The sequence below is a fragment of the Heterocephalus glaber genome, unplaced genomic scaffold (assembly GCF_053883595.1).
Source record: "Heterocephalus glaber isolate CG9 unplaced genomic scaffold, H.glaber_assembly_v1.0 deba00001465, whole genome shotgun sequence".
Taxonomy (NCBI): domain Eukaryota; kingdom Metazoa; phylum Chordata; class Mammalia; order Rodentia; family Bathyergidae; genus Heterocephalus; species Heterocephalus glaber.
In genome coordinates, this window is record NW_028258312.1 from 4,559,713 (window position 1) to 4,584,716 (window position 25,004).

The 25,004-nt window shown below is 37.1% G+C and overlaps 1 pseudogene; it reads right to left on the reverse strand.

Moving 5' to 3' along the window:
* Positions 1–17,172: 17,172 nt before the first annotated feature.
* LOC101709929 (uncharacterized) lies at positions 17,173–18,743 on the reverse strand (annotated as a pseudogene).
* Between the last annotated feature and the right edge of the window lie 6,261 nt (positions 18,744–25,004).

Consider the following 25,004-nt stretch of genomic DNA (forward strand, 5'->3'; position numbering starts at 1 on the left):
TGGTTCAGCCTAATAGCCCATTTAAAATACATTTTTTTTAATCTTACTCCTTCAATTTATAGGAATAAGTTCCTACTTAAATTTCTTTTTTTCTTTTTTTTTTTTTTTTTTTTTTTGGTACCAGGGATCGAACTCAGGTCCTTGCGCTTGCACAGCAGGCGCCGGAACCACTGAGCTAAATCCCCGGCCCAACCTACTTAAATTTCTTGAGGCAATAGGGTCTCACCAAGGTGTACAAAGATCTGTCATTTTCTAGCATTGTACAACTTCATATAACCTCATTACCACTTCATTTGGTCTCTCCTTTTCTGATAAGGTGTATCCAATCCGTGCCTATTTCATATCAACTTTTCACTTCAATGGACCTTTTTCTTCTTTAACATGCATTTATTTTTCCTTTCAGATTCAGAGGAAGGTTTATTTCCCCGAGATAAACTATGCTATGTCTTGAATCTTTCTTTGGCTCTAATGAAAACTTTGGGCTGAGATGCATCCTGTTCTCATTCATACCTGTTTCTCCTTGCTGATCCTTCTCTTATGCCTTCGAAATCTCATAATCCCTGCCTGCACATCATAAAACATTTTCTCCCCCCCCCCTTTTTTTTTGGTACCGGGATCAAACTCGGGTCCTTGCGCTTGTGCAGCAGGCAGCGAAACCACTGAGCTAAATCCCCAGCCCATTTTCTCTCACTTTATTTCATTGCCAAACTTATGAAAAAAACTCCACACCTTTCATATTTTCACCACTCACATTCTTTTAAACTGTTGTATCCACAGCTCTGGTTCAAATTTCTTTCTTGATAATCAATGATGATCTAGTAAATAAATTCAGGTACTATTCTTGGCTTGAATTTCTTGAAGGACTGAACAATGGAGATCAGTATAGAATGTCCTTGAAACTCCAGGTCTTACATCATTAATCTAGTCTAAATGTTTTAAAAATGCTTTGCATATAATAATTCATGTATTCCGTACAGCACTCTATTCAGTGGTACCTTGATTATCATTGTTCTACAGATTAGGAAACTGAAGACCAGACAATTCAGACATTTGCCTAGCGTCCAGTTCCAATGGCCTTGCTTGTCTAACTTAATGGAGTCCATGGTGACATCCCTTTATTGCTACCTTCCTATGAGCTCATTGTTCCTCATGACAGTCATTTGTTCTCATTTTCTCTCTCTATTCATTTGTTTTTTTAAAAAGTGGCCTTGTCTTACTAATAAGACTTTCTAGCAGTCAATTCTTACTACTCTTGCAACAAAGCTTATTCATTTTGTATTCAAAGTTTTGGTTTATTTGACTACTTGTATTTAAAAAGTCATTTCCAGGGGCTGGGGATTTAGCTCAGTGGTTTTGCAGCCTGCTGTGCAGGTGCAAGGACCTGAGTTCGATCCCCTGTACAAAAAAAAAAAGTCATTTCCATTTTCCTGTCCTACTGTATTTTACACCCATCTTTTAAGGTACACTCTTTACAGACTCCACTTTCTTCTCTGAAAACTTGTATGGAACAATCTCTCAGACACTTTACGGGAAATTTAAATGAGAGGTAATTGCCTACTTGAAATTTCATGTCTGCCTCTCTCCTATAGGGAAAATGTCACTAATTAAAGCCTAAAAAGATGTATTGGAAAAGAGGTAATTTTTAAAAAAGAAAACCAACTGCTGTTAGAAAAGGAGAAATGATACTGGGAAACAGCAAAAGAACTTTGTAATAGGTGCTGAATAAATGTTTGTTGAAAGAAATTAGTCAATAGCCTTGTGACATTGATCATTACATTTAGACTTAATTTTGTAAGACTACCATGGTCTATCTGCATTTATTACTTCTGATTATAGCTGAACCAACATATATGGTAAGTAGGGGCTGAAAAATTCAGGGGCAAAAAACTATGCAAGTCAAAGGCATCAAAAAGATCAATTTAGAACTAGCAACACAGCAGACCCTCATTTAGGTATTTAAATTCTAGACTGTTTGCTGAGAGGTATGGAAGAACATTAGGGCATATGTTATCTAAACTATACTTCTGCCTGAATCTAAAATTTAGGAAGAAGAGGCTGTACTATGGAAATAGTGATTTCAAGCTTAATATGGTGAACTGAAAAGAAATTAGTCCTGTTTCTCTATTACTTCTCTTTATTCTCTTAGGTTGACCTCAACTCTAGGGGTAGACAATCGAATTAATAATGTGCTGTGCAAGGGTGCCCAGCTTGTTGTACCTATAGCTTTCCATATCTCCACGGACATCTGGGGCTTCTTATTCTATTATTGCTATTATACTTACCACACTCTATTATGCTTATCTCAGTATGTATCTGCTTTAAATTCTTGGGATCTTGACTTTACATCTCATATCTCTTCAAGCTTTACAGACACCATGGTGCTTGGGACAGTGTATGCATACCATAAAAGTTTCTGAACAAATTATTCAACAAATGTAGGATGAATGCTTTTTGGGATCTCTGTTTTTATAATCATTATGATAGCACAGGTACCAAGTTAGAGAGTGTCCTATGTGGTGATGTGTTTTGATTTGTTTGTTTTATAGCATCTTTTCCCCCTAAATGAATAAAATGAGTCATATGTATGCATAAAGTAGGATAAAAATATAATGGTGAATAAATATGAGTAAAGGTAAAACTATGGTAGGAAATTAAGATATACTAGGGGTACAGTTGATATAAAAAGTTCATACCACAAAGTTGTGAGATAGAGGATAAGAAAGAATATATAAAATGATTCTGAGCTTTCCTTTGACAAAACAAAGAGAAGATATGCTAGGTAGAAAGTCCTAATAACCTCAATGAACATGAACTTTATATGCCACAAACATGAAATAATATTAACAATATCAACAAGAATGAAAAGAGGAAAAGTAGAACTAGAGGATGAGGGAGAGAGGGGAGGGAACGGGTTTAAAAAAGAAACAATCTGAGTCATGTACATGTACCAATTCTCCAAGATGAGTATAAAATGCATGTACTGCAAACATGTACTAATAAAATAAAATAAGTCAGGCATTAAAAAAAAACAAAGAGAAACAAGCCAGTTTTGATGGAAAAAACACAAATCAGATACTGAGGTAAAATCTAGTTTTTATTTCATCCTTAGTTAGGCTTTTAGAAAATATCATACCTGAGAGAAGTTTCTATTATGAGTGTGTTAGTTAGCTTTCCATTCCCTTGACAAATACCTGAGATTAACAACAACTTAAAATGAAAAAATTTCATTTGATTCATGTGTTTCAGTCTACAGTCCCTTGGCCCATTGCTATGGGCCTATGTGGGAGGCAGAATAGTGAGGGAGGGAGCAGGTGGCTGAGTAGCTCATGGTAACTGCGGGAGAGGGAAGGGAAGCAGGGGCCTGACTGTTTTTTCTCCAACTAAAAGTTGCTATCAGCTTCCATTAGTGCCATCAGGTGAAGACCAAGCCTTCAACACATGAGTGAGCTGTTAGGGGACATTTAAGACCCAAACTATACAAACAGGCCTTCCTCACGAAGATGCCAAGTGAGGTGGTGGAAAAATGCTCCACTAAGTTTGTAATAAGTAGCATCCTTTGGTTGCTTTTCATATTTCTCAAAGTGACTAGCTATTCCAGCATCAACTTTAGTACAGATGGAGTTTATTTTAAACAGCCACAGTAATATGTTATAATTATATTCCTTCAATATTATGGTTGGATGTAAGATAATGTCTAGAATACCTGGAAAAGTGTATACACACTAAAATGCCTGAGAGAATGTATACACTCTTATTTTTTAAAATTCTTTTATTGGTACATTGTAGGTATACAACACAATTACATTTCTCATTGGGAATTGTAGATTTACATAATGCATCTTGGTTCTCATTTTTTCCCCATTCCTAGCCCTCCCTTCACCCCCTCTACCCTTCCTTATTTATAAAGACTTTATTTCCATTTTTTCCATTTCTCATCATTTTTTCCTTTCCCTTCTTCCCTTTCCCCTGCCCCTCCCACTACCCCTACCCCTTTGGAACTTTTCTTCCTATGTTGCATTATCGATTATTCATTCTAATCATTGGTACATTTTAGGTATACAACATAATGACATTCATCATTGGAAATTTGCACCTTTACATAAACTCTCTTGGTTCTATTTTTCACCCTTGCCCAGATCTCCCTTCAACCCCTCCATTCCTCTCTTATTTACAAAGATTTGGTTCCTATTTTTCTATTTTCTCATAATAATCCCATACGCTTCTTTCCTTTCCCCTACCCCTCCCACTTCCCCTTCCCCTTTGCCCCTTTTCTTCCTATTTCACATTACCTATTATACATTTTAGTCCTTATTTACACTTTCAGTTTCTCACAGCATAGAAACTATTCGGTATTTATGCATGTGTGTCCTATTTATTTCACTTAACAGTATCGTCTCAATGTGCATCCACTTAGCTATAAATGTCTCTAATTTCTCATTTTTTATGGCTGAGTAGTACTCCACTTTATAAAAAACCCCCACATTTTCTTGATCCAGTCTCCAGTTGATGGGCATTTGGGCTGTTTCCAAGTTTTAGCTATCACAAGCTGTGCTTCTATGAACATGGGTGCGCATATATCACTGTGGTATGATTCTTTTAATTATTTGGGGAAGATCCCCAGCAGTCGAATAGTGGGGTCAAAAGGGACTTCCAGTCCTAGTTCTTTGAGGTATCTCCATATTGATTTCCACAGTGCTTGCACCAGTCTACACTCCCACTAGCAGTGGAGCAAGGTTCCTCTTTCTCCACAGCCCCACCAGCATTTGTTATTGGTTGATTTCATGATAGCAGCCATTCTTTCTGGGATGAGGGGGAATCTCAGCATTGTTTTCATTTGCATCTCTTGAATGACCAGTGATGTTGAACATTTTTTCATGTATTTATTTGCTATTTCTACTTTTTTATCTGAGAAATGTCTGTTCATTTCAGCTGCCCATTTTTGGATTGGGTCTTTAAATTTGGGAGGTCTGATCTTTTTAAGCTCTTTATAGATTCTAGATAGTAGGCCTTTGTCTGAGGAAAAGCAGGTGAAGAATTTTTCCCACACTGTGGGTTGTCTCTTCACACTGCTGGTGCTTTCTCTTGCTGTGCAGAAGCTTTTTAATAAGAAGAGGTCCCATTTGTTGATTGTTTGTGCTAGTTCACAGGCAACTGAGGTTTTGTTCATAAAATCTTTTCCTACACCGATGTCTTTAAGACTTCTACCTAACCTCTGTTCCAAATGGTTCAGAGTTTCTATTGTAATATTTAGATCTATAATCCATCTTGATTTTAGTTTAGTGCATGGTGAGAGATATAGGTCTAGTTTTAATCTTTGGCAAGTTGAAACCCAATTTTTTCAGCCCCATTCATTAAAGAGGCTATCTTTCCTCCAGTGAGGGTGTTTGGCTCCTTTGTCGAAGATGAGATGGCTGAGTGTGTCTGGTGTTGTTTCTGCATCTTCTAATCTGTTCCACTGGTCCTCAGGTCTGTTTCTTTGCCAGTCCCATGCTGTTTTTATCACAGTAGCTTTGTAGTGTAGTTGCAGGTTGGGGATTGTGATACCCCCTGCCATGTCTCTGTTACCTAGAATTGCTTTTGCTATTCTGGGTCTCTTCTTGTTCCAAATGAATTTTTGGATTGTTTTCTCTAGGTCCGTGAAGTATGCTGCTGGGATCTCAATTGAAATTGCATTAAATCTCTATAGCAGTTTTGGAAGTATGGCCATTTTCACTATATTAGTCCTTCCTACCCAGGAGGAGGGGATGTCTGTCCATTTTCTGATATCATCTTCAATCTCTCTTTTCAGAGTGCCATAGTTTTCAGAGAAGAGGTCTTTGATTTCTTTCATTCAGTTGATTCCTAGGTATTTCAGTTTTTTGAATGCTATTGTGAAAGGAATTATTTGTCCTATTTCTCTCTCAGTGAGTCTGTCATTGGTGTAGAGGAAAGCTATTGATTTTTGTGTGTTGACCTTGTAACCAGCTACTTGACTGAATTTGGTTATTAAGTCTAGAAGACTTTTGGTGGAGTTCTTGGGGTCTTCTATATCATGTCATCTGCAAAGAATGACAATTTGACTTCTTCATTTCCTATCTTTATTCCTTTTATTTCTTTCTCTTGTTTAATTGCTGTGGCTAATGTTTCCAAAACTATAATGAACAAGAGTGGTGATAGTGGACATCCTTGTCTTGTTCCTGATTTGAGTGTGAAGGATTTCAGTTTTTGACCATTTAGTATGATATTGGCTGTTGGCTTTTCATAGATGGCTTCTATCAGTTTGAGGTAGAGACCATCTATTCCAATTTTTTGTAGGGTTTTTATCATAAATGCATGTTGGATTTTGTCAAATGCTTTTTCTGCATCTATGGAGATAATCATATAGTTTTTGTCCTTGGCTCTATTGATGTAGTGTATTACATTAATTGATTTTCGTATATTGAACCATCCCTGCATCCCTGGGATGAATCCCACTTGATCAGGGTATATGATCTTCTTGATGATCTTCTGCATTCTGTTTGCCATTATCTTATTAAGGATTTTTGCATCTATGTTCATTAGTGAGATTGGCCTATAGTTTTCCTTTTCAGTTGGGTCTTTCTCTGCTTTGGGCATCAAGGGGATGCTTGCTTCCAGGAAAGAATTTGGCAGTATTGCTTCCCTTTCAATTTCATTGAAGAGTTTAAACAGTAGTGGCAGCTGTTCCTCTCTAAATGTCTTATAGAATTCAGCAGTGAAGCCATCAGGGCCCGGGCTTTTCTTAGTTGATAAGTTTTTAGTTACATTTTCAATTTCATTGGTTGATATTGGGTTGCTCAGTATTTTTAGGTCTACTTCATTCATCTTTGGTAATTCATATGTATCTAGGAATCTGTCCATTTCTTCTGTGTTGTCCATCTTATTGGCATATAGGTTCTGGAAGTAGGTATTGATGATCCTCTGGATTTTTGCTGGGTCTGTTGTAATTTTACCCTTTTTATTCCTAATTGCATGGATTTGGGCCTTTTCTTTCCTTTTTCTGACAAGCTTGGCTAAAGCTTTGTCAATTTTGTTGATTCTTTCAAAGAACCAACTCTTGGCTTCATTGATTTTTTGTTTCATTCTCTTAGTCTCCATTGCATTGATTTCTCCTCTGATCTTTATAATTTCCTCCCTTGTATGAGCTTTGCATTTGTCCTGCTCTTCTTTTTCTAGAAGCTTGAGGTTCAGCATCAGGTTGTTTAATTGGGCTCATTCTGTTTTCCTCATATGCTTATTCACTGCTATGAATTTCCCTCATAAGACTGCTTTCATTGTGTCCCATAGATTCTGATATGTTGTACTGTCATTGTCATTTAATTGAAGGAACTGTCTGATTTCTTCTTTAATTTCCTCTGTGACCCACTGGTTATTCAGAAGTGTGTTGTTCAATTTCCATGTGTTTATGAAATTTTTTGAGTTTCTTTTGCTATGGATCTCCAATTTCATTGCACTATGGTCTGATAATATACAGGGGATAACTTCAATTCCTTTGCACTTACTTAAACATGTTCTATGTGTGAGTATGTGGTCTATTTTGGAGAATGACCCATGTGCAGCTGAGAAGAATGTATATTCTGATTTTGTGGGGTGGAAGACTCTGTAAACATCTGTTAAGTTCATTTGTTCAAGAGTTCGATTGAGTTCTAGTATTTCATTACTTATTTTTAGTCTAGTTGATCTATCTATTTGTGACAGTGGGGTGTTGAGGTCCCCCACTACAATTGTATTAGTAGCATATATGACTTTTCATGTCCATTAGTATTTGTTTTATATAGTTGGGTGCACTAGTGTTTGGTGCATAGATATTTATGATTGTCATCTCTTCCTCTTGGATTGTTCCCTTTACAAGGATATAGTGTCCTTCTTTGTCTCTCCTAATCAGTGTTGGTTTGAAATCTACTTGATCTGCAAAGAGAATAGCTACTCCTGCTTCTTTTTGGGTTCCCGTCGCATGTGGTATTGTTTTCCACCCTTTAACTTCAGTCTCTGAGTTTCCTTTTGAATTGTGTTTCTTGTATGCAGCATATTGTTGGATTTTGCTTCTTGATCCATTCTGCCAGTCTGTTTCTTTTGATTGGTGAATTGAGACCACTAACATTGATGGTTATAACTGAAATGTATTGACTTCTCATTGCCATGACTTTTTCTTTTTGTTGGGTTCTCCCCATTTACATTTAATTTCTTGTCATGCCAGATAGGTTCATTCTGCTGTGCTTCCTGGGGTTGTGATCCTCAATGTCTGTTCCTAGGATATTGTGTAAAATTCTTTGGAGTGCTGGTTTGGTATTCATGAAGTTCCCAAGGTGCTCTTTGTCATGAAAGTATCTTATTTCTCCATCCATTTTGCAAGATAGTTTTGCAGGGTACATCAATCTGGGTTGGAGGCTGTTTTCTTTGAGGGCTTGGACTATGTCACTCCAAGCTCTTCTTGCCTTGATGGTTTGTGTTGAGAAGTCTGCTGTGATTCTGATGGGCTTTCCTTTGTATGTGATTTGTTTCTTTTCTCTGACTGCTTGTAGAACTTTGTTCTTCTGTTGAGTTTCTGGAATCTTAACAATTATACGCCTATGTGTAGATTTTTTTGATCAAGGCTATTTGGAGTCTTATATTCCTCACTTAATGTGTATGTCAAGTTCTTCTTCCCTGCTTGGGAAGTTTTCTGCCATTACTTCTGCAAAGAGTTTTTTTTTGTCATCTGCACTCTCTCCTGTTTCTTCTTTGACTCCAATCAGTCTTATGTTATTCTTCTTTGCATCATCTAGCAGCTGCTGGATTGATTTCTCATGTTCCCTTATAATTTTGAAGCAATTTTTCTTTTCCTGGTCACTAATTGCAATCTTATCTTCTATATCTGAAATTCTGTCCTCACATTGGCTCATTCTGCTGTGTAGACTTTCAGTGGAGTTTTTCATCTCCTGGAAATCTATTTGCATCTGTTTTATGGATTCCATTTATTTCCTATGATGGGATTCCATCATGTTCCTCAGCTCCTCTCTAGATTTATTAATCATGTCTTGCACTAGGGGCACAATTTCTCCTGTTATCTGAGAAATTATTTCTGATTTCATTTTTTCCAGATCCCCTTTTGTTGGCAGTTCAGTGGGTCCAGGTGGTTGAGTATCAGAGTGTTCCATCTCATTTCCCTTTTGGGTTGCTGTAGGTGATCTGGAAGTCTGGTTTTCAGACTTATTTACTTGTTTTCTCATTTTGACTTGGGGGGCAGGGCAGGTGCTGCTGGTGCCTGCACGGCTCACCTCCTCTGAGCTGGTAGAGGTGGCCCAGGGCCAAGGAGTGGCAGTAGGGATGGTGACCCAAAAGCCCCTTCCTCTGGGCCAGGAGTGGTGGGATATTTGGCAGCCCAGAAGCCTCTTCCTCTTTACTAGGAGCAGTGGGATGGGGGCTCAGAAGCCCCTACCTCTGGGCCAGGAGTGGCAGTTCAGCTGGTACCCCAAAAGCCCTTTCCTCTGGGCTGGGAGCTCAGGTAGGGATGGTAGCCATGCAGCTCCTTCCCCTGGACCAGGAGCAGTGGGACAGAGTCTTAGAAGCCCCTACCTCTGGGCAGAAATTCTTTAAATGCTGAGAACTTGATTAGCTCCAGTACAGTGGTCTCGTGGTCCGGTGTCCTCTGCATCTTTGTGGCTGGAACCAGGTGGCTGTACAGAGAAGAGGCCAAAGGAGCAGGGTGGGGGGGCGTCCAGTGGATTGTTGCTGGGATGCGGGCTGATTCAGTGTTTTCAGCATGACTGGTGACGTCTGTGCACTCTTATTTTAAAGAATCACTCAAATTTCTCTCTGGATTAATCCTGGTTTGCAGGTAGTAAAACACTGTTCCCTAAAAGGCAAATTAGATTATATATTATCAATGAAAATCAATATGAAGTTGACATGCTTTGTAAAAATTAGAGATATGTTTATTGAATTTATTATAAAATGTATATCTGAGTAGATGGTTGTCCCATTATTACATAAAGATTGGTCAAAGCTTAAGCTAGTTTCTAGCCTCCTCTAGTACAGTGGAGAGGAGCTGCTGATAGTTATACCTTTTTATCACAGAAACAGCTACAATAATTTATCTGTTCAATTTTCAAAAAGAGAACTAAGCAATATCTTACATGGTCAAAACTAACTGAAAACAACATAGCTCATTTTAATCTTGGTGATCCTTTAAAGTCGATTAAGATCTACAATGTGGATTTTTATTCCTAAATACCTTGACCTGTCAAATTAGGTTGTTAGAGATATACCAATAATTTATTGGATGATATCCACCCAAAGTGCTATTATTGACTTCTCTGTAGCTGGTTTTCTGGCTGTTTTTTATAATGGTAATTAGGTAGTAGGACATGAATTGAGGTAATTTTAATGTAGTTTAAACAATAAATCTGTTCTCAGCATGTAGAACACTATATTCTCCACAACAAGTGAGGGAAAGAATTTATAAATATTATCAATAAATAGTTTTAAGTCAAGAAGGGACTAATTAAAAGTAGATCAGAGTATATAATCCTTGATTCAGTACAGACATTTGTCTCTCCTATGTGCTAAAATATTTCATTAATTACAAGAAGATGTACAAATTCGAAAAAAGAGTATTACAATTATTTCAGGGAAAAAAATGGAATTCTGACCAAATTCCAAGAAATTGGAATTCAGTTTGGAAATGAATAGTGATCCTTATGAAATACATGAGATGTGGGGGAAGACTGCAGGGAAAATTATTTTTAATTTTTAACTCAGAAAAACCCAGGTGATTGAGATATCTAAAAGTAATTTTAGAAGTAAAGTATGTCTTTTTATTTTTACAAGAACTATTCATAAATGTTCACCTTTATCATCTAGTTAAGCAAGAAGAATTTTCTTTATTTTACCAAAGACAATGGCCTACATTACCATGAGATGCATAAATTCATGAGATGTGACACTTGCACTAATTTGTCTATCTAAAGCTAACCAGTGCACTTTCCAAAAGAAAAGGCTGGAGAGGCAGCCACCTGATTCCACACTACAAAGATGCAGAGGACACCAGACCACCAGACCAAGGTACTGAGTCCCACTGTTCCCAGCCCAGGGGTAGGGGCTTCTGAGCCATCGTCCCACTGCTCCTGGTCCAGAGGAAGGGGCTTCCTGGTCACCATCCCTCCCGCTGCTCCCAGCCCAGAGGAAAGGGCTTTTGGGCCACCTTCTGTCCCGCTGCTCCTGGCCCAGAGGAAGGGGCTTCCTGGCCACCATCCTTCCCACTGCTCCCAGCCCACAGGAAAGGGCTTTTGGGTCACCATCCCTACCGCTGCTCCTGGCCCCTGTTCCACTTCACCCAGCTCAGAGGAGGTAATCTGTGCAGGCACTAACAGCCCCCCGCCCCAGTCGAAATGAGAAAACATGTAAATAAGTCTCAAAACCAGACTTCCAGATCACCTTCAGCAACCCAAAAGGGAAATGAGATGGAACACTCTGATACTCAACCACCTGGACCCACGGAACTGGCAACAAAAGGGGATCTGGAAAAAATGAAATCAGAAATAATTTCTCAGATAACAGGAGAAATTGTGCCCCTAGTGCAAGACATGATTAATAAATCTAGAGAGGAGCTGAGGAACATGATGGAATCCCAACATAAGAAACAAATGGAATCCATAAAACAGATGCAAATAGATTTCTAGGACATGAAAAACTCCACTGAAAGTCTACACAGCAGAATGAGCCAATGTGAGGACAGAATTTCAGATATAGAAGATAAGATTGCAATTAGTGAACAGGAAAAGAAAAATTACTTCAAAATTATAAGGGAACATGAGAAATCAATCCAGCAGCTGCTAGATGATGCAAAGAAGAATAACATAAGACTGATTGGAGTCAAAGAAGAAACAGGAGAGAGTGCAGATGACATAAAAAATCTCTTCACAGAAATAATGGCAGAAAACTTCCCAAGCAGGGGAAAAGAGCTTGACATACAGATAAGTAAGGCATATAGGACTCCAAATAGTCTCGATCAAAAAAAATCTACACATAGGCGTATAATTGTTAAGATTCCAGAAACTCAACAGAAGAACAAAGTTCTACAAGCAGTCAGAGAAAAGAAACAAATCACATACAAAGGAAAGCCCATCAGAATCACAGCAGACTTCTCAACACAAACCATCAAGGCAAGAAGAGCTTGGAGTGACATAGTCCAAGCCCTCAAAGAAAACAGCCTCCAACCCAGATTGATGTACCCTGCAAAACTATCTTGCAAAATGGATGGAGAAATAAGATACTTTCATGACAAAGAGCACCTTGGGAACTTCATGAATACCAAACCAGCACTCCAAAGAATTTTACACAATATCCTAGGAACAGACATTGAGGATCACAACCCCAGGAAGCACAGCAGAATGAACCTATCTGGCATGACAAGAAATTAAATGTAAATGGGGAGAACCCAACAAAAAGAAAAAGTCATGGCAATGAGAAGTCAATACATTTCAGTTATAACCATCAATGTTAGTGGTCTCAATTCACCAATCAAAAGAAACAGACTGGCAGAATGGATCAAGAAGCAAAATCCAACAATATGCTGCATACAAGAAACACAATTCAAAAGGAAACTCAGAGACTGAAGTTAAAGGGTGGAAAACAATACCACATGCGACGGGAACCCAAAAAGAAGCAGGAGTAGCTATTCTCTTTGCAGATCAAGTAGATTTCAAACCAACACTGATTAGGAGAGACAAAGAAGGACACTATATCCTTGTAAAGGGAACAATCCAAGAGGAAGAGATGACAATCATAAATATCTATGCACCAAACACTAGTGCACCCAACTATATAAAACAAATACTAATGGACATGAAAAGTCATATATGCTACTAATACAATTGTAGTGGGGGACCTCAACACCCCACTGTCACAAATAGATAGATCAACTAGACTAAAAATAAGTAATGAAATACTAGAACTCAATCGAACTCTTGAACAAATGAACTTAACAGATGTTTACAGAGTCTTCCACCCCACAAAATCAGAATATACATTCTTCTCAGCTGCACATGGGTCATTCTCCAAAATAGACCACATACTCACACATAGAACATGTTTAAGTAAGTGCAAAGGAATTGAAGTTATCCCCTGTATATTATCAGACCATAGTGCAATGAAATTGGAGATCCATAGCAAAAGAAACTCAAAAAATTTCATAAACACATGGAAATTGAACAACACACTTCTGAATAACCAGTGGGTCACAGAGGAAATTAAAGAAGAAATCAGACAGTTCCTTCAATTAAATGACAATGACAGTACAACATATCAGAATCTATGGGACACAATGAAAGCAGTCTTATGAGGGAAATTCATAGCAGTGAATAAGCATATGAGGAAAACAGAATGAGCCCAATTAAACAACCTGATGCTGAACCTCAAGCTTCTAGAAAAAGAAGAGCAGGACAAATGCAAAGCTCATACAAGGGAGGAAATTATAAAGATCAGAGGAGAAATCAATGCAATGGAGACTAAGAGAATGAAACAAAAAATCAATGAAGCCAAGAGTTGGTTCTTTGAAAGAATCAACAAAATTGACAAAGCTTTAGCCAAGCTTGTCAGAAAAAGGAAAGAAAAGGCCCAAATCCATGCAATTAGGAATAAAAAGGGTAAAATTACAACAGACCCAGCAAAAATCCAGAGGATCATCAATACCTACTTCCAGAACCTATATGCCAATAAGATGGACAACACAGAAGAAATGGACAGATTCCTAGATACATATGAATTACCAAAGATGAATGAAGTAGACCTAAAAATACTGAGCAACCCAATATCAACCAATGAAATTGAAAATGTAACTAAAAACTTATCAACTAAGAAAAGCCCGGGCCCTGATGGCTTCACTGCTGAATTCTATAAGACATTTAGAGAGGAACAGCTGCCACTACTGTTTAAACTCTTCAATGAAATTGAAAGGGAAGCAATACTGCCAAATTCTTTCCTGGAAGCAAGCATCCCCTTGATGCCCAAAGCAGAGAAAGACCCAACTGAAAAGGAAAACTATAGGCCAATCTCACTAATGAACATAGATGCAAAAATCCTTAATAAGATAATGGCAAACAGAATGCAGAAGATCATCAAGAAGATCATATACCCTGATCAAGTGGGATTCATCCCAGGGATGCAGGGATGGTTCAATATACGAAAATCAATTAATGTAATACACTACATCAATAGAGCCAAGGACAAAAACTATATGATTATCTCCATAGATGCAGAAAAAGCATTTGACAAAATCCAACATGCATTTATGATAAAAACCCTACAAAAAATTGGAATAGATGGTCTCTACCTCAAACTGATAGAAGCCATCTATGAAAAGCCAACAGCCAATATCATACTAAATGGTCAAAAACTGAAATCCTTCACACTCAAATCAGGAACAAGACAAGGATGTCCACTATCACCACTCTTGTTCATTATAGTTTTGGAAACATTAGCCACAGCAATTAAACAAGAGAAAGAAATAAAAGGAATAAAGATAGGAAATGAAGAAGTCAAATTGTCATTCTTTGCAGATGACATGATATAGAAGACCCCAAGAACTCCACCAAAAGTCTTCTAGACTTAATAACCAAATTCAGTCAAGTAGCTGGTTACAAGGTCAACACACAAAAATCAATAGCTTTCCTCTACACCAATGACAGACTCACTGAGAGAGAAATAGGACAAATAATTCCTTTCACAATAGCATTCAAAAAACTGAAATACCTAGGAATCAACTGAATGAAAGAAATCAAAGACCTCTTCTCTGAAAACTATGGCACTCTGAAAAGAGAGATTGAAGATGATATCAGAAAATGGACAGACATCCCCTCCTCCTGGGTAGGAAGGACTAATATAGTGAAAATGGCCATACTTCCAAAACTGCTATAGAGATTTAATGCAATTTCAATTGAGATCCCAGCAGCATACTTCACGGACCTAGAGAAAACAATCCAAAAATTCATTTGGAACAAGAAGAGACCCAGAATAGCAAAAGCAATTCTAGGTAACAGAGACATGGCAGGGGGTATCACAATCCCCAACCTGCAACTACACTACAAAGCTACTGTGATAAAAACAGCATGGGACTGGCAAAGAACCAGACTTGAGGACCAGTGGAACAGATTAGAAGATGCAGAAACAACACCAGACACACTCAGCCAACTCATCTTTGACAAAGGAGCCAAACACCCTCACTGGAGGAAAGATAGCCTCTTTAATAAATGGGGCTGGAAAAATTGGGCTTCAGCTTGCCAAAGATTAAAACTAGACCTGTATCTCTCACCATGCACTAAACTAAAATCAAGATGGATTATAGATCTAAATATTAAAATAGAAACTCTGAACCATTTGGAACAGAGGTTAGGTAGAAGTCTTAAAGACATCGGTGTAGGAAAAGATTTTATGAACAAAACCTCAGTGGCCCGTGAACCAGCACAAACAATCAACAAATGGGATCTGTTCTTATTAAAAAGCTTCTGCACAGCAAGAGAAAGCACCAGCAGTGTGAAGAGACAACCCACAATGTGGGAAAAAATCTTCACCTGCTCTTCCTCAGACAAAGGTCTACTATCTCGACTCTATAAAGAACTTAAAAAGGTCAGACCTCCCAAATTTAAAGACCCAATCCAAAAATGGGCATCTGAAATGAACAGACATTTCTCAGACAAAGAAGTAGAAATAGCAAATAAATACATGAAAAAATGTTCAACATCACTGGTCATTCAAGAGATGCAAATGAAAACAATGCTGAGATTCCACTTCACTCCAGAAAGAATGGCTGCTATCATGAAATCAACCAATAACAAATGTTGTCAGGGCTGTGGAGAAAGAGGAACCCTGCTCCACTGCTGGTGGGAGGGTAGACTGATGCAAGCACTGTGGAAATCAGTATGGAGATACCTCAAAGAACTAGGACTGGAAGTCCCATTTGACCCTGCTATTTCCCTGCTGGAGATCTTCCCCAAAGAATTAAAAGAATCATACCACAGTGATATATGTGCACCCATGTTCATAGCAGCACAGTTTGTAATAGCTAAAACTTGGAAACAGCCCAAATGCCCATCAACTGGAGACTGGGTAAAGAAAATGTGTTTTTTTTTAAAAAATGGAGTACTACTCAGCCATTAAAAATGAGAAATTAGAGACATTTATAGCTAAGTGGATGCACACTGAGGTGATACTGTTAAGTTAAATAACTAGGACACACATGTGTAAATACCAAATAGTTTCTATGGAGTGAGAAACTGAAAGTGTAAATAAGGACTAAAATGTATAATAGGTAATGTGAAATAGGAAGAAAAGGGGCAAAGGGGAAGGAAGTGGGAGGGCTAGGGGAAAGGATAGAAGGGAATGGGATTGATATGAGAAAATGGAAAAATAGGAACAAAATCTTTGTAAATAGGGAGGACTGGAGGGGTTGAAGTGAAGGCTGGGCAAGGTGAAAAACAAGAACCTAGAGAGACTATGTAAAGGTGCAAATTTCCAATGATGAATGTCATTATATTGTATACCTAAAATGTACCAATTATTAGAACGAATAATCGATAATGCAAAATAGGAAGAAAAGGTCCAAAGGGGTAGGGGTAGTGGGAGGGGCAGGGGAAAGTAAAGAAGGGAAAGGAAAAAATGATGAGAAATGGAAAAAATGGAAATAAAGTCTTTGTAAATAGGGAAGGGTGGAGGGCGTGAAGGGAGGGCTAGGAATGGGGAAAAAATAAGAACCAAGATGCATTATGTAAAGGTACAATTCCCAATGAGAAATGTAATTGTGTTGTATACCTACAATGTACCAATGAAAGAATTTAATACAAAAAAAAAAAAAAGAAAAGGCTGGAGATTTAATCTTATGGCTGTTTCATTCCAATAGTATGATGCAATAAAGTCATTGCTTATGTGACCTATCTTCTTAGTTTTTATGATTATGTGTAATACACATAGTACATAGAATATACTTTAATTTTAAATATATAATAATCCTCCTAATGATCTCCCCCTGAAGAAAATTATTCTTTTTTTTTTTTTTAAGAAAATTATTCTTAGTAGGAGTTAGGAGAAACTGTAATTGTTGTTTGGCATTATTTGTGTTTTCTATAGGCTTTCTTTTCCAGCAGCACTTACTGAGTTTAAAGGTTAAGATTTGTTTAAAGATATTAACTAAATGAACAAGATTTACAAGGTTTCTCTGCCATGATTATTGTGAAGGTGTGAATTCTGGTCAAATCCCTTATAATATGCATAGCATTTGTTAGGTTTTTTTTTCTCTTATGGACTCTGATGAATTCGAACAGCTGAGCTATGACTGAAACCCTTGTCACACTTTACACACTGAGAAGACTTCTCTCCTGTTATGGACCCTCTGATGGATGTGAAGATTAGAGTTGTGACTAAAGTTTTTTCCACAATCATCATATTTATAGGGTTTTTCTCCAGTATGCACTCTCTGATGAATGAGAAGATGTGAACGCTGACTGAATCTTTTTCTACACTCCTCACATTTATAGGGTCTCTCACTACTGTGTACTCTCTGATGAGTGTGAAGCTTCGAACTCTTGCTGAAGCCCTTCCCACATTCATGACAAGCATAGGGTTTCTCACTTGTGTGGACCTTCTGTTGAATTCGAAGGTCTGAGCTGTGACTCTTACTGGACCGATCGCACTTAAAAGGCTTCTCTCTTAGGTGAAATCTTTTGTGAATGTGAAGTAATGATTTTCTGCTGAGGTCCTTGGGTTTCATTTCTGTGTGGACTCTTTGATGATTGTGAAGACAGGAGATCTGACTGAAGCTCTTACCACATGCATTACAGACATAAGATGTTTCCTCTGCACAGGCTTTCTGATGAAAGTGAACACCTGAGCTCTGATTAGAGTTACTGCCAACTTCATCACATGCATACTGCTTACTCCCTGTGGATTCTTGCATGTTTGTATAAATCTGATCTCTCAGAGAAGCATGATGTACTGATGAAATATTGATAGAACTTTTCTCCAAGATGATTTTTCTTGTGAAGAACATATTGTGAGTTCTAAAAATAAACCTCATTCCATTTACTACATCCACAATATTTCTCTTGCATAGAGTCTTTCAGTAGATTATTTTGCCATAGCTCCACAATGTACCCTGGAAATGTTTCCTCCACTGGGATATAAGAGTGGTGAACAACAAGCTTCTTGGTTTTTTTTTGATGGGGAGATTTTTCTTGCATATACCAATATGCAAGAATTGGTCCCCTTGAAAACCATAGGAATCACTCATACAGACTTCTCTAACATAGTCTTGATTTTTTTTTTTGTTTGTTTTAAGGACTGCCAAGGTATACACTCTTTGCAATTCAAGTTACTGGAATTTTTGTCTTCAAAAGTCAGTTCATAGTTCCCATAGCCTGGTGCCGGTGTGGAGAAAATTAACAACCCTTGACACTGGGAAGAATCTTTGGAATCTCCCTGTTGAATGGTTTCCTTATAGCTCTGATTCTCATATATCTGAATGTCAGCATTCCTTCAGACTTGCCAGCAAGGAAAATTTTCATATTGTAAGTATTTGAGTATTTCTCCTTGTGGTTTGTAGCTTTCATTCAGGTTTCATGACATTTGTGTAGTTTTCCCAACATGACCTCCTAGTAGAGATATTTTTGGGAAGAATCCAGGAATTTCCACTCCTATAAAGTAAAAGTAATAGTCACGTCTTCAAATGTTACTGTCATTTGGTCAAAGATCAGGCTTTCCAAGAAGAAATCACTCATGTCTCTTGTCTGCATTCAGAAATTGTCCTGGGAGATTCATGTGCTATCCCTTTTACTCTGAGTCTGTCTCACAGGCAAGTTCAACTGTGGATCTGACTCACATTCACGTTGGGCACCAATGTAGGGAACAGGGAAAGGGGATGTTACTAGAACCTCTGCATCAGGTCCTAGTCTCCTGCAAGCCACAACAGCACAAAGTGAACTCATTAATATATAGACAGAAATTAGACTTAGAGAAGAAGCTGAGCTTCGGCCTGATGAATGCTGCTCTAGGCAGCAAAGACTGTATGAACTATTTTCTATTTCAGTAAACTGGATAGTGATAGTATGAGAGTAGAGGACATCAGCAGACAAGAAATCTTCCAATTTGAAAGAGAGTGTTTGGAGATAAGTTCATGGATAAATGCAGTAAAGAGTTGCACAGTAGAGAACATATTCTGGAAATTCTGTTGTGGAGGTAGGAGCTTACTGTACTAATGGAAGTAACAGTGGGGCCATACTGAGATTTAGCAACACTATGGGTGTTGGTGAGAGGTAGAGTGGAAACTAGGAGAGTTAATTCCAAGTCTCTATCTGAAGCAGAGGAAAGCAGTGTCAGCTATACAGAAATGATATCAATATTTTTCATTTAAAAGTATTTTAATTGTGATAAATACGCATTCTGATTTTCCACTTAAATCATTTGTAGACCTACAATTCAGTAGTATTAAGTATATCCACACTGTTGTGCAAACATCACCACCATCCATATTTGGAACTCTTTTCATGTTACACAACTAAAACTTTGTATCCATTAAACAATAGGTTCTGAGTCTTCCTTCCTGTCAGTGGCTGGAAAACACCAGTTTACTTTCTGTATCTATTAATGTGAGTGCTTTATGTACTTGGTGCTTTATGTAAATAGAACCATATAGAATCTCTATTTTTGTGACTGGCTTTCATATTTAGCATAATGTCCTAAAAGTTCATCCATGTTGTAGCATGTGTCAGAATTGACTCCCTTTGAAAGCTGAATAATATTCTATTTGTATAAATATACTGATTTTGGAAACGGAAACTTAGGTTGTGAATAATGGTACTGTGAAGATTGTGTGAAAATATCTTTGGGTATACACTCAGAGTTGGAATTGCTAGATGTTAAAATAGTTCTGTGTTTACATTTTTGAGGGACTTGCCAACTCGTGTTAATTAGTGTGTGTGTGTGTGTGCGCGTGTGTAAAACCATCCCAATGCCTGTGAGGTGGTACTTCACTGTGGTTTTGATTTGTAATTCAATAGTGATTAGTAATGTTCAGAACTTTTTCACGTGCATATCTTCTTTGGAGCTAAGTCTAATCAGGTTGTTTAGCCATTTTAAAAATTAGGGTTAGATTGGTTTTGTTGTTGTGGTTGTTGAGTTATAGGACATCTTTAGGTATTCTAGATATTGACACATTTTCAGATATATGATTTGCAATTATTTTCTGCTATTCTATGGGTTGTAAATTATGTCCTATCATGAAAGAAGTTTTAAATTTTGATGCAGTTCAATTTATCCATTTTGTGTGTGTGTATGTGTGTTTAATATCATACCCAAGAAATCATTTTCCAAATTGTGGTCTTCATTTATAAATGAGTAAACAAATAATAGATTATTCCAATTTTATGCAAATTCTTGCAGATAACAACAAAGAGGAACTACTTTCAAAATGCTTCTGTGTGGTCTAAATATCAAAATACAATATCAAATATATTATATATCATATATATATCAAAATATAATAAAAGTCAATATGGAAAAAGCAAGTTATAGGACTATTGTGTTTACTAATATAAATACAAAAAATACATTTACAAAGAAAGTCCAACACTATATAAAATAAACAATAAACTACAGCCAATTTGTTTATCCCAGAATATTAATTTAATACTAGAAAAATACAGAAATGTATTAAAGCCCTTAATAGATTAAAAGAAGACAGAGAAATTATTTGTTAATCTTTAATATTCATTATTTAAACCTATTTGCAAATTTAAATGAACAGAATTCCTCAATCTAATGAATAGTTAATGAAATGGCACACCATACAACACTAAAAAAAACATAGTGACATTTAAAAAGATATATAAATCTTAGCAGTATAACATTAAATGTTATCTTTTTCATAAAGTAAAAACAACTGAAGTAAAACAACATATTTTTAAAAAAATAATGAAGATCTCCAGCTTAAAATGGCTAAACCTAAGATTTCTTAAAATTTACTATGGTGAATGTAATTGTGTTGTATACCTAAAATGTACCAATAAAAGAATTTAAGGAAAAAAAAAGAAGAAAAAGTGATACACTGCCATTACAACTTCTACTACAAATTTTGGATTATGATCTTTTTCCCTGGGTAGCTGGTTACAATGAGATGCTCTCTTGTGATGCTGGGGCCTGCAGCAATCCACTGTTCCAAGTCAGCCAGCCGCACAATCATGAAGGTAAATGACCATAATTAATGCTCTGTGTAGTATGTTCCTAAGCTATGATGCTTGATAGGTTAGATGTAATAAGTGTTATTTTGGCTTATAATATTTTTGACTTACCAAGGGTTCATTGAGATATTACCCAATGTAAATTGAAGACAATCTATATGTAAATGCAATAAAACTATATTAAAAAGGAAGCTACTGAAGGATTGACAAGAGATTCAGGAGGATGGCACCTTGAAAGGGAAAAAACATGGCCTGAGATGGGGATGCGAGATGCTTGTGTTAGTTACTTTTCTCATTGCTGAGACAAAATACCTGATGCCCAATGTTAAAGGAGGAAAGGTTTATTTAGCTCACAGTTTGTACAGGTTTTAGTCCATAATTGCTGGCTCCAAGGCAAGGTGACATCTCAGAGAAGAAACAGTTCATGGGGGGGCAGAAGGTAGCAAAGCAACAAAAGTTGACCACAGCTCTTTCTATCCCTTATATCTTATCCAGGCTACTTAGGGCAGGTAGCACTCACACCCTTAATCCTAGTGCCCTCGAGCCTAGCATTGCACCGTGAATCAACCCCAGTATCATACATTCTCAGTCCAGCCACCTCTGAAAAGCCCCATCCATGACTTTACGAGGCTTTGGGGCGCACATCTAGACATAAGCCATAACAATGCTTTTTGAGAAAACCTGGCTTTTGGAGGACGGTGCTTTCATAGTATCTTATTACAGAATTAAATATAAGGAATCAACCAAAAAAAGTGAATCGGGTTTGGAGTGATGATCACATATATATCATGAACCATAAGTTATGGATTAGTTCAATTTCATGCAACTGAGGTCAAAGGAAAGAAAAACATTTAAGCATAATGTGGAGGAGAAAACAGTAAGATAGTTCTTATAGTTCTGGGAAATTTGGTTTTGCTACTTTTTTTGTTATTTTTTTAAGGATTGCAGGGCTTGAAAGTGATTTTATACAGACAGGGAAAATATAGAAATGACAATAAGGCTGGGGACATAGGACAGAAAAAGAATAAACATGTATTGCTGTAGTATCCTGTCTTTATCTCTTTGGAGAAGATGTCTAGAAGGGGAATAGTGTGTTGAGTTAGTTTCAGATATTTGAGGAATCTCCATACTCATTTTGTTAGTGGTTGTACTAGTTTACTTGAGTCATTTTCAGGAAAATGGATGCACTTCAAGACCATAGTGCTAAGTGAAACAAATCAGGGGCCACTCCATGAAGAACTGCATTGTTTCCTCTTATATGAAAAACCCAAAATATAAATAAAAGAACAAAATAAATGATGGATAATAGAAAATAGGGAGACAGATCTTTTACAAAAGGGAGGGGAGCAAGAGATAAAGAGAGCAGAGGGGAAAAGAAGGGGCTGAAGAAAAGAATTGAGATGTGTTATGTACATGTACCTATTCCCCATGATGAACGTAATTATTATGTACTGCAAATATGTACTAATAAAAATTGGAAAAAATGAAGAAGAATAACCGGAACAGACTGCTGAGGGAGGTTGGAATCAGAACACTGAGAGAGATGAGCTATTTAGAGGGGCTTCTCTTTACCCTATCAAAAGTGAGAGGAAGAGAGAGGTGTGAGTATAGAAGGCAGTGCAGTCATGGTGGCTGGAACTGGCAGGGGCTCCTTTGTTATTATTTATGATTTATATTTTCTCTTTAAAGTGGATATCAAAGTCATCTTCTGAGTGAGAGGAAGAGTTGGCAGGTAGGAAGTGTAGAGAGAGTTGTGAATGTTTGTGGGACAGTGATGAAGAACTCTGGCTCAATGCAGGGACATTTAGGTTTGGGTCCTGGTCTCCAGAGGATAACGTACATGTTCATCTGTTCACTCGTTTCTGTGGTAATTTCATATTCTTTCTTTTTCTTCTCTTTTCTTTTTCTCTTTCCTTCTTGGACTTACTGCCAAGCTTCTGCTAAAAAAATTTGTAAGGATGGCATTAATACAACTTTAATGAGACAGTATGATTTTGGGGTCAGTTGAGCATAGTTGGGTAATAAGGGCTGCTTACGCTGTCTCAGGTACCCACAACCATCAACAATGGAGAAGGAGGTAGACTCGGTAAGAAGTTGACATCTCCCATCCAAAGATGAGTTTCTGAGATGGGAGATACTACTTTTTACAGACAACTTAATAGAAGCCCACCATATTACTGCCACTATTGATGAGTGAAGATTCAAAAGTAACACTAACGAAACAATTTCTGGCCATTTTGGAAGGTCCTAGTTGAGGATAAAGAGCATAATTTTCTAGTTGCTACAATCTAGGCTGTAATACTGTGTGATATCACTATCGGTACTCTGCAATTATGATGCTAATGAACCTCAGTTCAGGGAGATGTGACAGGAAAAAGAAAAGTAAATGCTAAGAAAAAAGGCTAAAAAAGAGTAGTCATGCTGATGATGAGTTAGAGGATGAAGAGATGGGTGAATGATATAATCAGGATGGCATATACAAAAAAAAGGAGAATTGGGAGAAAAAAGATCCAAATAATTTTTTTGGAAAATAAATCCATGTGATGGCACTGAAGTCTGATGTCAAGGGCAGATATTTGCAAGGTTTACTTTCATGTTTCAAGAATGGATAATTGCAGGGTGTGTTCTAGGGTCTGGCTCCCCAGGTAGTTTGCTAAGTTGTAAAGAATATGATGAAAATGATAAGAAAAAGCAGATGCTAAGATCTAGATGAGCTATTGATATGTACACTAATGTCAGCCAGGTTGCTGGGAAGTTTGGGTAAGAGGAGGACATTAAACCAGATGGTGAAAGTGCTCATGAATTATGAGACACCTGCTTGGTTACACTTCCCGTATTTATTATGGTGATGATTAGGAACTATTTCTCTCTAGGGTCTTCACAATAGGAATGCTGTTTCTTGATATGTACTCAACCACATGTGGTAACACTTTGGATATGAAATTTATTAAATAGATAAAAATGGATTCATGAACAATGGATACATTTGATAAAGTGAATATTATTTAGCTAGTATTACATACCTGGAGAGTTATAGACATTACATTTCTTGACTTTAAAGAATTTTTAATTTGCAGAAGTGAGGTTAGACAATAAAAGAATAGTATAGGGTATGAGTTGAAAAGGAAAGTAAATGTACATGACAGGTATTTGGATGAATGATAGATCAATTTTATTGCCTTTTCTATGCAGTTTTCATGAAAGAAATGTGGACTGCTTTATTTGTGTGACTAGGAAGCAACATTTTTTATACAGTTTTTTAAAATCAAGGATTGAAGCAAGTTGTTCCCAAACAGAACATGCTTTTTATTCTTTACTCTCTATTGAGGAACTTGTTAATTTCTATAAAGTTTTACCTTTTCTTACTCAGGGGAAATTCCTACTATCATTATCTTCATCCTTTCCTTTCTGCAAAGCATATGCCCTTTAATTTGGGAATTTCAGAAAAAGCATTACTCATTTTAGAAATATCTCAGAAAAAGCAGAGCTTAATAGACTGATTTTTCCCTTTTGGTTTCTTCCAAAACTTTTCATAGTTTTTATGGATCTGTGTAATATTCATGGAAGAAACCCTCACCTGCCATGGTCTAAGTAGAAAGCTACAGTCTCTGTCTAGCATGAAGAAAATCAATTTTTCATGGAAACTAATAAAAATAAGAAACTGAAACTTATGAAAAATTAGTCCTATTTACAACTATGAACCTAAAAATTTAAAAGGTATATTATAATTAAATTTGACCAAGTGTATTCGAGTGCACTCTAGTTTTATAAATAAATTGTCTTATATGTTTGTTTGTTTCTCCA